We start from the raw sequence: 16,752 nt of genomic DNA, 5'->3' as shown, positions 1-16,752 counted from the left end.
TTGTTTAGGTGCATGCAATAAATCCTGCAATTCCTTGTTCTCTGAACATTCAATATTTGTCAACAATTTCTGTTTAAGCAGTGACATTAAATATTGCTGATATTTAAGCATATGAAACTGAAAATTTAAAGCCCTTACAGCCACGGTAGCAGAAGTGTAGACTTTTTTCCCCCATCTGTCTAGAGCCCTAGAATCCTTATCAGAGGGGACAGGGTTTTTTGCAGTGGAAGCTTTGACCCCTTTGGGACTCTGAGATATAGTTTCTGGGCCAGCAGCAGGGTTTTTATATAGGAATTTATGAGAATCCGGGACCCTGTAGTATCTATCTGGCTTAGCAGATGCAGGGGGTAAAGAGTCAGGGGACAGGCCGGACTCTGAAAATACATCATCTACAATGTCTAGAACAGGAGGAATAGCAAGGGGTCTGTGCTGAGGAAGTAGCAGAAAGTCTCTGAGCCTTTTCTTAGATTCAGAATAATCTTGGCTCTCCCAATGGAAATGCTCCCTCATGGTATGCAGGGTTTCCCCAGAAGAATAATCCTCAGGAGGAGAGGCTGAAGGAATGGATTCTTCAGCATCAGAATCCTCATAGGGAAGCATGGAGTAATCCTGTTCAGAAGAGGAATCAGAGGAAATAGAAACTTGATCAGAAGAATCATACTCTGTCTCTTGCCTAGGCCACTTATCAGGAGGGGGATGGGAGCCCCTGATCAAAGTAATTAGGTCTTCGGCCATTTTGAGCATCTGTTTTTTAGGCATGGAAGTCTGAGGAGGAGAATGCTGTACTTGTTTTTTTGTCTTTAGAGCTGCTTTAGTCTTTGTCTTTGAAGCTGAAGATGGCTTAATATATAGTTGTGTAGGTCTGAAGACACCCTCAGAAGCCGATGCCTACTCAGTGGCTCCGGACCCATCTGAGGGAATGATTTCCGAGTGTCCAATACCTTGAGTATCCAGAGGCCCTGTCGGCTCCACGTGGGAGTCGGAAGCGGCCTGTGGCTCTGAGGTAGCAGGCGCCAGGGGCTGCGAAAGCACCTCACTGAGAACCGGCGACTGACCTAGCAGAGGCCTCGTCGTCGGTTTTGGACCTCGGATGCCTATCCTTTTCCTTGTCCTTGCATTTTTTGTAAACTCCGGTTGTCGGCTGGTCTGACGGCATTATATAATTAAATCTTTGGCCAAAGTAATGAAATGCAAAATCGAACAGGCGCTTAATAGTGCATTGGTTAAATCTAGCACAAAACCTACAGCTAGCAACGTTGTGATCAGGGCCTAGGCAAGGAATACATTAAGAGTGAAAATCCTTATGAGGTATTTGCTTCCCACAAGAAATACAATTGTTAACTTTTTCTGACATTGGTCTGGAGCAAGAAAAAGTTTCCCCAACGGGGTACTTAGCTTTAATGAAGACTTTGGTTCTGAAATTCGGATTTGAATATCTCAGGAGTCGGCTGACCAGCACTTGCGAACTGCTTTTGCTTCGGGCACCTCGCGGCAAGAATGACAGAAGAAAATGGCATTGGCTGCATCTTTTATACCCCTGGTGCACTGACGTCAGGGAAGAGGCGACAGCAACCGACGCCGGACCTAGACTTTGGAATTCTGGCCGACTGAGGGTAGCCTGCCAGCAGGATAACCCAAGAGTAATGACTGTAACAGTGAATCACGATGAACATCTCTATTGTGAAGGCCAATTCCCCTGTCAGCCTGCAATCAAATGATCCATCTCACCTCTGAAATCTCTGTTCTATTGCTGATGTCCTTCCTCTTTCATTCTCATTCACTATTTCTATAGCCATAAACTTGAAAGAGTGACAGTCAAAATGGCAGTAAATATTATAAGCTTTCATTTGTCATTTGTACTAGTATTTACTTCTTGGCTGTTGAAGATCAAAATTTTTATCATGAGTGGATGACTGAAAGGTGCCTGAAAAACAGAGCTCAGGAAAGCAGAACTAAGGTGCCACAAAGGCAGTGTAGGCTGAAGTAAAAGGGAAGAAGCTAGGCTTCAGGCAGTCAAACAGAAAGTGAAAGATGATGATAGGCAGAAAAGAGTGCAAAAGCAGCAGAAGCAGTAACAGTTGAAAGAAACTATAGGGCCAGCTTGTGCCTCTTACGAAGGGCTTAAGGGTGATAAATGATATAATAAATAAGGGCTTGGACTTGCAACTCTTATCTTAAGGAATGTGAGACTTAGAAAGATCGTTGTTCTCTTTTTATTACTACTGAGAATGTAAAAGACAAATTGTGTTTATAGTTAAAAGTACAGGATCTTAAAAGCATAGAGTGTATGTATATATATATATATATATATATATATATATATATATATTTATATATATATATATATCTATATCTATATATATATATATATATACTAGCTGTACCCAGCCACGCATTGCTGTGGCTCAGTCTGGTTAAATGGAAAAGAAAGAAAAGAGAAAGCGCACGTTTCTAATATGTTTAATTTCACAATGCTTGTGGTTATACAATATTTTTTGTTGTTCCATTGTCTGTGCAGATATAGAGATTGTCTGGTTTGCCGACTCTAGAACACGCAACATATAATTGTCCATGTGAGAAGCAATCCATGTGTAGATCTAAACCGCACAATTCTAAAGATTGGCCCTGAGCTTTGTTGATGATGATTGGAAACGCCAATCAAATTGGGATTTGCAATCTCTTAAATTGAAATGGCATATCTGTTGGAATCATAGGAATGTGAGGAATGAGGACATCTTCACCTTTGAAAGGTCCTGTCAAGATTGTTGCTTCTATGACATTGCTCATTAATTTTTTTACTGCAAGCCGCGTGCCGTTACAAAGCTTTGGCTGGTTGATATTTCGCAACATGATAATTGGCACGCCGATTTTCAATTGCAGTATGTGCGGTGGCATTCTTGGCAGATCGAGTGAATTCAAAAATTCTGTTGGATAATTAACCACTTCATCTGCTTCCACAACAGTGTCGATGGACATGTATGTGACTGCCTCGCTTTGAATGTTAGATTGAATAATATTGTTAAGTTCGTAGACGTCTTTGTTCTTGGCCGCAAGAATAGCTCGTTCAGTCAGCCAATCATGATTCTTATAATTGGTTTGAATATTGGGAAATACTTTTTCAACCAATTCTTCTTTTGACGTCACTAAATTGCAGAAGTTATGAGGCAATGAAATTCGTCCTGAGGTCAGATCAACCGGCACCTTTCCGTTCCCAATTTCCAGCAATTGATGTGAGAATATCTCAGCAGATTGATCGTTTTGCAGCTGGACACGCATATTTGTAGTTAATTTTAACGTCTTTACGTATCACCACGTAATAGAGTATTTCAGGCAAGCATTTATTTTGTCCGCTGGTGTCGATTGAGGAGAACGAAGCAGATCTGAAGCTGCAGAACGCGATTGCCGTGCTCGCAACCGTGCATCCTCAAGTCTGGCTGCACGTTGCTCTGCTGCTTCCTCGGCACATATTTGAGCCATTCTTTGTCTGTTTCGCTCATTTGCTGATGCCCGTTCCTGCTCAGTTTGGTTTGCAATTACTCGACTGCTTCATGCGAATCTGACGACCTAAGTTTGATCTTCTGCGAGGCATTATTTGGATGAACTAAAGCAGATCGATTACACTGAAAAAGAAGTAAGAAAGTTATAAAAAAACATATAAAATTGCATATTTGTATGCAAATATATAGAATCCATAGTAGGTATATAAAAACACGCGCATATTCAAATGCAACGTGTGACATCTATATAATATTAGGTATATAAAAACACGAGCGTATTCGAATGCAACATTGTGTGAAAATTTCAAAGAAATCGGTGAAGAACTTTCGGAGATTTAAGATTTTGAACAAATGAACATTTACATTTTTATTTATATATATATATATATGTATATATATATATATATATATATATATATATTATATATATATATATATATATATATATATATATATATATATATATTTTTTTATATTTATTTTTATTTATTTATTTTAAATTTGTTGACCGGGCTAGTCTAACTGGATACATGTCCATTTTCAGTAGAGGCCCGGGGAGATAAGCTCCAAGATATAACTATGATGTTAACAAGATAGCAAAATAAGGTAACATTAACAATACAAAAACAAAGTCATATTTACAATTCATATTACTGGTTTTTAATCATATCAATATATGCATATTTATGTGTGATTGTGTGTGTGTGGGTGGGTGGATGTGTGCATGCATGCACACATACAAATAGCATATACATGTACATAAACATATACATGCATACATATATACAAATGTACATACATATATTAGGCAAGGAGATCGATACAAGCCAGGTCCACATAGCCTGTTAAAATAACCCTACAAGATTTGTTCTTTGTCCAAGACTGGTACAACTCTACTTGCCCTTTACTAAAACTAGCAAATCATTATTCACAATTTGACAAAGGACCTTACTCATAACCATTGATATACACTGTGGGAAGTTAACTCATAAACCACATTTATAACCAAGTTCAGCATATTGTAAATCATTTTGCATCACCTTCATCATTTTGCATCACATCATTGTTATATTTAATAAAAACACAAAGGCATCAGAAGGATTACATGGCTGCAGCCATCTGCTTATTGCCAATTACTGCCCATGACCCTTACTGATTAAAGCCAATTATTTTGAGATGTGCACAAGGCAAGAATTTCAGGGAGGCCATTTCTTTACTTCATAGCAGTTTCCTAAATACTACAGAGCAAAAACCAGCACTGATGATAGCCGGCCCTACCAATTAATCTTACCCACAGTATAACAATTTTTCTCATTTCCTCTGGGCTGCCTTACAATCTGCCAAGGAGCCACTGGCAGGCTGATAAGTCCCCTAGCAATAATCCCTTGGGGCTGTCTGGCCTGTAGAATGTCCAGCTAAAGAATCTTGAGACCCCCCCCCCCGCAACTTACCATGGCCTCCCTTTCCTTTCCTGCCTTTTGCTTACATCAGTGCAACAACCTAGTCTAACCTGTCTATCTCACCTGGAAGAGAAGGTGAAAACCTGAAAAACCCAGTGGGGAAAAACAGGAAATTCCTTCTTGACCTCTAATGTGATCACCTTTTCAGGTCACCGGGTGCCGAAACTACCTTTCAGCTGATCCTAATCTGATTGTCAACTTCCCCTGCTTTTATGAGGAGGTGGGTTGGGTGGGGAAAGTTGCCAAGGTAGAGATCAAAAAGACTGATTTGCTTTGTTCCCAGCCTTTTCAGTACTACCCAGGAACCCTAACCCTCCTGACCCATCTTGTCCCTACCTGTTCCTCCACCCCCCTCCCCCTCTGAAACCTGAGTCCGAGCTGACCTGCCTCAGACAAAAGACGGCTTGCTGTAAACTGGCTAGATGGCTGTTCCTTCCTACCTAATATGGCTCTTGATGGCCTTGCACATGTATGAACTATAGTCTGACATAGCATGCAATTCTGAACAGAGCTGGTACAAATTATTATATGGGTATCCACATTTATTACATATTTACTTTGCACTATGGGACATGTGCATGTTTTTTGTAGGTGTACCACGTCGACAAATCTGCAATGTCAGAAAAAGAAATGCTAAAGATTTTGTAGCAGAATAGCTAGCTAGTGATACCACCAACAGTAAAGTAATTTCACTGAAAGAAAACCGCATTCATTTAGAATGAAAAAAAAAGAAAAAAATTATTTTTATGAGGTGATTGAAGGAAAAACTGTTAAGCTGTGTTGTACAGAAATGACTGTAGGTGGCTGTACAAGTGTCTCTGTGTATGTGTTTCTAGGTGTATGTGTGTGTGTGTGTGTGTGTGTGTGTGTGTGTGTGTGTGTGTGTGTGTGTGTGTGTGTGTGTGTGTGTGTGTGTGTGAGTGTGTGACCACAGCAGTTTGAAAATGCACATGGTTGTGAATGATCTGTAATAGATCTTCTGATCTAGCCACTGCAGTGCTGTTATGTTCCTGTCCCACAAGGTGCAGTAACCTCAAGTTTTTTAACATCATTTTTACCTCCCTTCTGGCCTGGCAACCATCAAGCTTCCCCTCAGTCAGACATTGCACTGTCCAAATGGAGTCATCATCTAGTCAGCCATGAGGCTACTTTATGTTCTAGCTCTGCAATGAGAGCTTTTTATTTGACTTTGTAACCCCATCCCTGGAAGTCATGTAAGCACTTGCATCACTCCAAGAGCTGCTTATGTCCCCTTGTCCATACATACGTACTAATGCAGTTAAGGGTTACATACAGCAGCTTAGGCAGCTGTACCTATGTCTTCAAGATATAGCAACCACAGTGTTATTTAGAGTGGGAAATAAAGGTAAATAATATTCGCATAAATCTTCTGTGTGGTAGTTTAGAGGTTCAGATTTTGTTAAACTAGGGAGCATATTAACAATGAATCAGGAGACTTTTGGCAAGCTGAGGGGTGAATAAATTATGGGAATAGGTTATAGATGGGATGCTTAGAGTGCCAACGAAGCTATAAAAAATAGACAAAAATGGATTAACAGAAAAAAGATCAATATAGTTGCAAATGAAACACAGGCAATTAAAAAAAAAAAGTTTGCAAAAGGTGGAAAAGTGACGGTTGTGTGAGGTTTAGGTCACTATACCAGAAAGAAAGGAGATAGGCAGCCACTAGGGTAACATCACCAAGATCACAAGCCGAAAGAGAATCAGTAAAAGGAATAAAAAAAAGTAGTTTGTTTGCATATGTAGCATAAAAGTGGAAGGAAGGAATTATTTTGGAGCAGGATGCCAAATTTTAATTAAATTTTAATTGAATTTAATTTATTCATTTTAGTTGGTTAAGTACTATAAATTGGTCATCATGGACATTTATCAGCCATGATCCAGGTGCTCTCCGGGGTGGCCTTATGTTTTTAGCCCCTCTGAGGTACTGCTTTAGCAAGGGTTGAGAGAATAAAGGAGGCTCCGTGTTGTAATGTGCAGAAATGGCAGAGGCGTGAATCTTAATTGATGAAAAGGATAGGCCTCTGTCCAGCATCTCAGTTAAGTATTGTAAAATCTGAGGAATGTTTGGAACAAGAGGGTCAAGGCTGTGAGCCTGGTTCCAGGCGCAAAATCTCTTCCATTTTTCTGAGTAAGCTTTCCTGGTGCTAGGCCTTCTGGCCTCCAAAATGACATTCATAACAGCTTTAGAGAGAGGTGTTGCCTGTTTGACTAAAGTATCTGCCATGCAGCCAGGTTTAGGGTTTTGAGCTGACCGTGCAGGATCTGATTGCTTTGTTGAGTCAGAAGGTGTGGAATTTGGGGCAAAATCAATGGTGGGCCCTGAGTCAAGTTCCTTAAGATAGGGTACCAGTGCTGGCGTGGCCAGTCTGGAGCAATCAGGATCATCTGTGGTTTTTCTTGTCTGGCTTTTAGGAGTACCTTTGAAAGGAGAGGCAGAGGCGGGAAGGCATAGACTTTTAGGTTTTTCCAGCTGAACAGAAGAGCATCCACTTTCCATGCTTGTTTGTGATAAGTCCTTGTGATAAGTCCTTGTGCAGAATTTTTGTAGTTGGCAATTCAGAGGGGAGGCAAAAAGATCTATGTCTGGGCATCCCCATTTTTGTGTTATCATCCTGAAGATTTGTGGGTTCAATTTCCATTTGTGAGGGTCCATGATATTTCTGCTTAGGTCATCTGCCAGAGTATTTTTCTTTCCTGACAGGAATTGTGCTTGCAGGTGAACTTGGTACGTTAGAGCTGTATTCCACAAGGTCATGGCTTGCCTGCATAGGGGATAAGAGTGAGTGCCCCCTTGTTTGTTTATGTACCACATTACTGTGGTATTGTCTGTCTTTAGTAATAGTTGTCCTGGGTGTAGAAGATCCTTGAAAGCTGTTAGGGCATTTTGAACAGTCAACATCTCTTTTTGATTGATGTGAAGATGCATCTGGTCTGTGGTCCACTTGCCCTGAATGCATGTTCCTGCCATGTGTGCTCCCCAGGCGTAATCTGAAGCATCTGTTGTTAGAGTTTGTCTGGGTGTGGGTTGGGTAAAAGGCTGACCCTTGTTTAGGTGACATGCCTGTGCCCACCATCGAAACTCCTGTTGTAGGCAGGGAATTATTGGAATTACTGCTTCTAGACTGTGAGAATGTTGAGTCCAAACACTTTTTAGGTACCATTGTAATTTCCTTATATGCAGTCTGGCATATGGTATTAATAGTATGCAGGATGCCATGAATCCCAGGGCCTGCAGACTTTTTCTTGCAGGGAGATGGGACGTTTATGTCAGTAGTTGAAAATATTGAGTTAGTTGCACTTGTTTGTCTGGCGTGAGGCAAGCCATCTGGGCCGTTGTATTTAAGCTGGCACCCAGGAATGTAATCTGTTGTGAGGGCACTAGTTTTGACTTCTTTTCGTTTACTGTGTACCCTAGAGAAATTAGCAACCTTTTCACAAACGTCAGATGCTGTAGAAGAATGTCCTTTGTCTCTGCTTGAATGAGGCAGTTGTCCAGGTATGGATATATTTGAATTCCTTTTTGTCTGCAAAATGCAATTACTGGTGCCAGGCACTTTGTGAAGACCCTGGGCACAGTAGATAAGCCAAAGGGCACTGCAGAGAATTGGTAGTGCATTGTACCAGCTTTGAATCGGAGGTATCTTCTGCAACTTTGTCTGATAGGGACATGCAGGTATGCCTCTTTGAGGTCCAGAGTAACAAACCAAGCCTTCTTGCCCAGCATGGGTAAAAGCTGCTGTAATGTCAACATTTTGAATTTTGGAATATCCAGGTAAGTATTCAGAATTGAAAGGTCCAGTATAGGCCTCCAGTCTTTGTCCTTTCTTGGGACTAGGAAGAGTCTTGAGTAAAATCCTTGTCCTTGTTCCTGTTGTGGTACTTTTTGTATAGCTCTCATGTCCATGAGGGCTGAAATTTGTTTTTGTGCCTCTGCCTATTGATTTTGTGGCAGGTCTGGCATTCCTTTTAGCTTTGGTAAAGTATGGAAGTGGAATCTGTAACCTTGAGACACAATATTCAGGACCCATTTGTCTTGGGTGATTGTTTGCCAGTTTGGGAAAAAAGTGCTAGTTTTCCCCCTAAGGGGGCTTCCAGAAGGGACGTGCTTGGCGTACGCAAGGGAAAGTCATTGTGACTGTTTCCTGTAAGGCTAAGACTTATTCTCACCTCCTTTTGGGGTTGAGGTGCCCCACTGTCGTTGTCTGTTTGAGCCTTGGGGTTGAGATCTGCCTCTTGGGCATCTGTATCTGCCTCTCTGTGGCCTGTCTGACACTGGAAAGGACCAATTTTTTGTTGGCCAATTGCTGCTAAACCGAGGTGGCTGTACCTGTAAGAAATTCTTGACTGTTTGCATAGATTTAGCTTTATCCTCCATTTTCTTTAACACCTCTTCTGCCTTAACACCAAACAAGGTATCATGTTGTAAAGGAGCATCCAGTAACTTTGCCTTAACATGTTCAGGTAAACTCTGTTATTTTAACCAAGCATGCCTTCGAATAACAGAACCTGTAACTGCTGCTCTACAAGAGGCCTCTAAAGAATCAAAACCACATTGCAGAGTATGTTTTCCCACCTGTTCAACTGCATGCAATAAATCCTGCATTTCTTTACAATCAGGAGCTTCTGAGCTAGCAAGCATTTTCTGTTTTAACTGAGCCATTAAATACTGTTGGTACTTAAGCATGTGAAACTGGCAATTTAAAGCTCTTACTGCTAAAGTTGCAGATGTGTATACTTTCTTCCCCCATCTATCCAAAGCTCTGGAATCTCTGTCAGAGGGTACTGGATTTTTTGCAATGGAAGCCTTAACCCCTTTTGGACCCTGGGAAATAGTTTCTGGATCAGCAGAAGGGTTTTTGTAAAGAAACTTGTGAGAGTCAGGGACTCTATAATACCTATCTGGCTTGGCTGGAGCAGGGGGCAAAGAGTCAGGAGATAAGCTGGATTCAGAAAACACATCATCCACAATGTCTAGTACAGGCGGAATAGCCAGGGGCCTGTGCTGAGGCAATAAGAGGAAATCCCTGAGCCTTTTCTTGGATTCTGAGTATTCCTGACTTTTCCAATGGAAATGTTCCCTCATGGTATGTAAAGTTTCCCCAAAAGAGTAATCCTCAGGAGGAGAGGCTGAAGGGATAGATTCCTCAGCATCAGAGTCCTCATAGGGGGGTAAAGAGTATCCCTGGTCTGAAGAGGAATCAGAGAAAATGGAAACCTGATCAGAGAAGTCATAGTCTGTATCCTGCCTAGGCCTTTTCTCAGGAGGGGAATGGGAACCCCTGATTAGAGTAATGAGGTCTTCGGCCATTTTAAGCATCTGTTTCTTAGGCATGGAGGACTGTCCAGGAGAATGCTGTACTTGTTTCTTTGCCTTTAATGGTACCTTTGTCTTGGCTGTTGATTTAATGGTAAGTTGTGAAGGTCTGAAAACACCCTCAGAAGCCGGTGCCTGCTCAACAGCTCTGGACCCATCTGAGGGATTAGTTTCCGTAGGCCCAATACCTTGAGTTTCCAGAGGCCTAGTTGTCTCCACGTGGGAGTTGGAGGTGGCCTGTGGCTCTGAGAGTGGGTGTCAGGGGCTGCGAAAGCACCTCACTGAGAACCGGCGAACCAGCGACTGGCCTAGAAGAGGTTTCATCGTTGGTTTTGGACCTCGGATGCCTGTCTTTATCCTTGTCTTTGCGTTTTTTCAGAATTGCGGTCGTAGGTTGATCCGACGGCATAGTATAATTGAACCTTCGGACAAAGTAGTGCAAAGCAAAATCAAAACGTCTTTTTATAGTGCGTTTGTTAAATCTAGCACAAAACCGACAACTAGTGACGTCGTGATCAGGGCCTAGGCATGGAATACAGTAAGAGTGGAAGTCCTTATGAGGTATTTGCTTCACACAAGAAATACAATTATTAACTTTTTCTGACATCGGTCTGAGGCAAGAAAAAAGTTTCCCCAATGGGGTACTTAGCTTAATTGAAGACTTTGGATCTGAAATTCAACTTCGAAAATCTCAGGAGTCGGCTGACCGGCACTTGTGAACTGCTTCTGCTTCGGGCATCACGCGGCAAGAAAGACTGAAGAAAATGGCGTCGGATGCATTTTATATACCCCTGGCGCACTGATGTCAGGGAAGAAGCGACAGCAACCGATGCCGGACCAAGACTTTGGAACTCTGGACGACTGTGGGACCGCCTGACGGCAGGGTAACCCAAGTGTGATGACTGCAGCAGTGTAACACGATGAACACCATGGTGATTAGTAGACTGCTGACAGGACCCCAGCACCTGGCAAACATAATGCTATTTGCCAGGCAACCAGAGACAGACAGCAATAATTAAGCTGATGACACAGTTCAGATTGCACTTTCCAGAGCTCACACAGCACAGAAGACACCAACTAGCACAGCAGTGACAATGCAGGTAGTATCTGATGGACAAGTACACAGTCTGATGTGTGGAAGGCAGATTTAGTATCACTTGTACTGTCACACGACACACCTTGACTGTGCAGGAAGCAAGGTGATGTACTACATAGTCCTGAGTGTCATCAGAAGACATGTATATCAGACAAGGAGGCAGTTAATCAGTATTCTGACACTGCCACAAGTACCTGTCATTCACACAGTGTGCATGGACATGCACTCACACACACACACACACACACACACACACACACACACACACACACACACACACACACACACACACACACACACACACACACACAGAACACTCCACATACAACAACTGAGGTAACTAGGTACATGGAAACGTATGGCCAAATGTTAGTTACCATAGCTGTATCTTTGGCAGGGGATTGAATGCAAACAGTTGGCCACATAACAACAAGCATGTTTTATACAATCTGTTGTCACACACTTGTACAGAAAGTCACAATGTTTACTGAGAGCAGGTTACCCCATGTGCAGTCATGAGTTCATATGGCCATGAACTGGGTGTTGATTCTTTACCACCTATAGTTCTTGGTCACTATCATATCCATGAATAGCAGATATGGGCTGTCCAGAAGCAACATATGTACAGATGGACATTCATGGCCCAATTTTGGACCTTCCTTGTATTATGTATATTGTGACACAATGCCTTCCTTCTGGAACACTTTAGACACAAATACAGCAAGAGTGTGCACTTCATGAAAACAGGATCAATGTTCCATGATAGTTCTAGAATATTCTGTAGCAAGTGAATATCACCTCACATGGATATATGAGTGGATTATATGGGTACATGAGTCTTAGACTTCTAGAACATACTGCTGACAACATCATCATTAGTGTCCAACATAGCTCCACTCTCAAGGTCAATTTCTTGACATCCATGCTTCAATCGATCTGATCATAAAAGTGTTATAAGCAATGGAAATACTTTCAGACTTTAACAGGGCAGTAGAGGCACATGCTAAAACTTACAACTGCAGAATGTGCCACAAACGTTTGATCTGGAACTACCCACTCAACTCCGCTATGCCTAAACTTATTTCCAAATAGCCACTCCCCCTAAATAAATAAATCAATCCAATCACAACAAAGAAAAGCCACATTTATATCATTCCAGTTATCCAGTTACATTATATCATACTAACTCCCTTATATCACACTCCTCTTACTTAACTATATGTTACTTATGTCTTTTAATGTAATAAGTCATAATCAGACAAAATAATAGTTTTAAATCCTCCACATATCAAAACTCGGTTACAACTAACAATGATTCCTACCCACCCATAAGATTATGACTTTAACTTAGATCGGAAACACAAGTAGTAAGTAATATGATAACTTTATACTCATCAATCCTGCTATTTCTATCTATCACACCTCACATAACCTCTTATCATACAGAACTTAACACACAATCTATGTACACTACCCCCTTCCCAGACACACTACAATTAAAACATGTAAATTTAATAATAGCACCAACTATCTATAATCCCACAAACATAAACTGTGTACCATTTACCTTACTCGGACAACAATCTTATCCTAATGTTACACAGAAATGTGATAAATTTATATCAAAATACTTAAAACTTATAGTTCACATTGTATCACAGCTCATACTTAGTGGGGATATTCACCCCAACCCTGGTCCCTAAACCAATCCAACCCATCTAGATCTTCACACCCCAACCCAGCCCCAACAACTATTAACTCTCCCCAGGAAAAAGTACTGACAATATAAATCTCAGAAGTATCATGAACAAAATTCAAGATTTGCATGCCGCCCTTGCTCTCTATACTCCAGATATAGCCCTTAAAACAGAAACATGGCTAAAACCAGACATCTGTAGTAATGAAATACTTCCCCGGGATACAATATACATAGGCTAGATAGATAAAGACAATCTCAATTTAGAAACTTTGACCTAACCATTCCAAAGTTTAACAACACCGAAATAATGTTTACTAAACTAACAATTAATCCAAAGAAACAACTGAACATAGTGGGAGCTTACATCCCACCTGAGAACAATCTGACTACTATAGAACACATCCTAAACTGGACAGCAACATCCCTCCCTCCGGAAACAATTATAACGGGTGACTTTAATTTGGAGTGGCTCTCCTGCAGCTCTCAAAATCCCATTGACCACATTAACCCATACGGTTTCTCACAAACAATCCAAACGTTTATTAGAGTAGACAAAACATCAAACAAACATTCAGGCCAAATTTATTCCTACACTCTGGTTGTATATTTCAGCTTACATTCTCCGACACTGAATAAAACCACAAAACTTACCACCTACCACCAAATTCAAGATAAGACAAAATTTATCCCCCAAGAATTCATAACTAGTTTAAAAAATGCAACTGAGCACCACTCAAAATTCTTCCTTTAGATACTGCAGTTGAATATTTTAACTCAGCCTTTCTCAATATCCTAAACATCTTGCCCCCCCCCCAAGAACAATAAGGATCAGATCCAGTTATGCCCCCTGACTAACCAAACAAACAGGATCTCTGTTAAAAACTAGAGATAAGACCTGGAAGAAATGGGTCAATGACAAAACTACAACTAGCAAACAAACATATCTAGTACAATGAAATAAATCTGAAAAGCATATTAGACAGGAAAAATAAATTACTATAGCAGTATCCAATCAAAACATCAAAGAAACCCACAAATATTCTGGACTGCCATAAAAAAAAATCCTACATACAGGACAAACTAGCACTCCCTCCCCAACACTCACTTTTACTAAAGACAGCATAGCCTCACAATTTAATAGATACTTCACTGAATTTATACTTGACCTCACAAACAATAATTGCTCTTCCCCTACCCAGACTCACATAGTACCCACACTTGATCCCAATAACTTCTCTTTCCAACCTGTCCCAATAAACACCATTAGTTAAATATCTCAAAAGGCTTAAACCTACTATACTTGCTGCCAAATATCTACCTACTGAATATCTAAAAATTGCTGCAGAAGCAATATCCTATCAGTATCCATATTAACAGATTGATCCATTTCAGAACAACAAGTCCCTTAAATTTGGAAAGTATCATATATCATCCCTGTACATAAAGGTAGAAACTCAACAGAATTATCAAATTACCAATCAACAGCAACGCTATCACCATTATCTAAAATACTTGACAGGTGCATCCATTCACAAATCTTAAACTGCCTAATGACCAGCAATCTTCTAACACTCAGTATGGTTTCCATCCTAATCCTAGCACTACCGCTTTCATTGTTACCTTTACTGACATTATTAACCACCATCGCAATGAAGGCAATTTAGTTTTCTCCATCTTTTCTTGATATGTCCAAAGCATTTGATACTGTTTCCCATTCTAAACTCCTAACTACACTCTCAGAACTTAAACTTAGTCATTCTGCACTTACTTGGTTCCAGCAATATCTAACTGCTCACCAGCAAGCTGTAAAATGGCAACAAAATCTCTCTTCACTACTGCTTGTAACCTTGGGAGTACCACACAGATCTATTCTGGGTCCTCTCCATTTTATTATCTTGACTAACAATCTTCATACTGCCACCCCACTTACTTCTGCTAAAAAAATCACCCAGTAGTCATTCAATGCAGTGAAATCTTAGCTAAACAATGTACGACATACTAAACCCTAACAAAACAAAACTCGTGCTCTTCTATCCAACTAGAGCTGCAGACCCCCACCCACCATTCAATATATCTTCATCAAACCATACAATTATTTCTACGGTTTCCCAAACAAAATTACTTGGAGTGGTCATTGACCATAATATGAAATTTGAGATACACATATCACAGACAAAAAAATATTTCACATAAAAACTAGGAACCCTGTACAGCAATCAGCACTTTCTAAAACAAATCTTCAAAGGCCACTATAGCAAGAACCCATCTTACCTCTACACTACTATACACCTCGCAAACTCTCACAAATATTAAGAAATCTGACCTAGTAAAACTTGAAACTTGCTATAATAAAATCACAAAGTTTGCTACAGAATCAAATTTCAGATTCCATAATTCTTTGGATTTAAAATTACTATCTTGGCTCAAACTACCGCATTTTCTTGCTTATAAACAACTCACCTTGATTATAATCAACTCACCTTCACCCATCAAATACTAAATGAGCCAGAAAAGACACCAGTAGTTCAAAATCTATTAATACTTCACCCCAATGACAGGGTATTGCAATCCATTAACAAATCCTACTTAAATATATCCAAACCTAACAATGCAGCTAGAGTTTCACTTTACTCAAACTGCTTAGCCAAAACTTGGAATTCCCTGCCATTAAATATCAGAACAACTACTAACACTTCCAACTTTAAAAAAAATTTCAAATCACACCTATTTGAATCTTGGACCTGCTCTTGCACAAACCCTGGTTAGGAAATATATGTCTTACGGCGGGAGCGCAGCAACAAAAACAAACCTCCTGCGCGTGAGCAATTGCACAGCTCAAGGAAACAGAATCATACAGAGCGCCACAGAATCCTGAAAGCCCAAAATCCTGACACCCAAAATCCTGAAAACACACAGGATACCAACATTTACTATATTCCAGCACTTAATCCACAAGCCATGTAGTGCCAATATGTGCACTTTAGCTTAGCGGCTTGTGCCTTCCTTTTGAGACAGAAAGTACAGTTGTGTACATTTACCATAAATGTAGATGTTTGAGTGTATTCACTGTTACAGTGATTACATTTGGGTAATCCTGCTGGCAGGTTGCCTTCAGTCAGCCTGAATTCCAAAGTCTTGGGTCCTGCATCGGCTGCTGTCACCCCTTCCCTGATGGAAGGTCATCAGGAGTATAAAAGAAGCAGCCGACGCCATTTTCTTCCGTTTTTCTTGCCCCAGATGTCAGCTGCCCCCTAAAAGGGTAGCCAAAATTTATATATGTATATATATATATATATATATATATATATATATATATATATATATATATATAAATACATGCAGCAATATAAACTTTACCTTCATCTACAAGCAAATACTCCACACAGGTTGTATAAATCAGAGAAGGAAAGAAAAGTTCCATCAGAAAAAGGGGGATGGTGGGAGGGTAACTCAGACTGCAACAGTGAATGCACTCGAACATCTACATTTATGGTAAGTGTACACAACTGTACTATGTTCTTCATGTTTCACTGTTGCAGTCATTATATTTGGGTAGAGTCCCAAAGCTGTGGTTGGGAGGTTGGAGCTAAATAGCATTATGTGTGGCTATGAGGCCCTGCAGAACTGCAGTGGCAAAGCCTGTCCTGGATTTAGAGTAGAGT

The sequence above is a fragment of the Protopterus annectens genome, chromosome 11.part0 (genome assembly GCF_019279795.1).
Source record: "Protopterus annectens isolate FY-2018-M chromosome 11.part0, PAN1.0, whole genome shotgun sequence".
Taxonomy (NCBI): Eukaryota; Metazoa; Chordata; order Ceratodontiformes; family Protopteridae; genus Protopterus; species Protopterus annectens.
Note: the sequence above shows the minus strand (reverse complement) of the source record.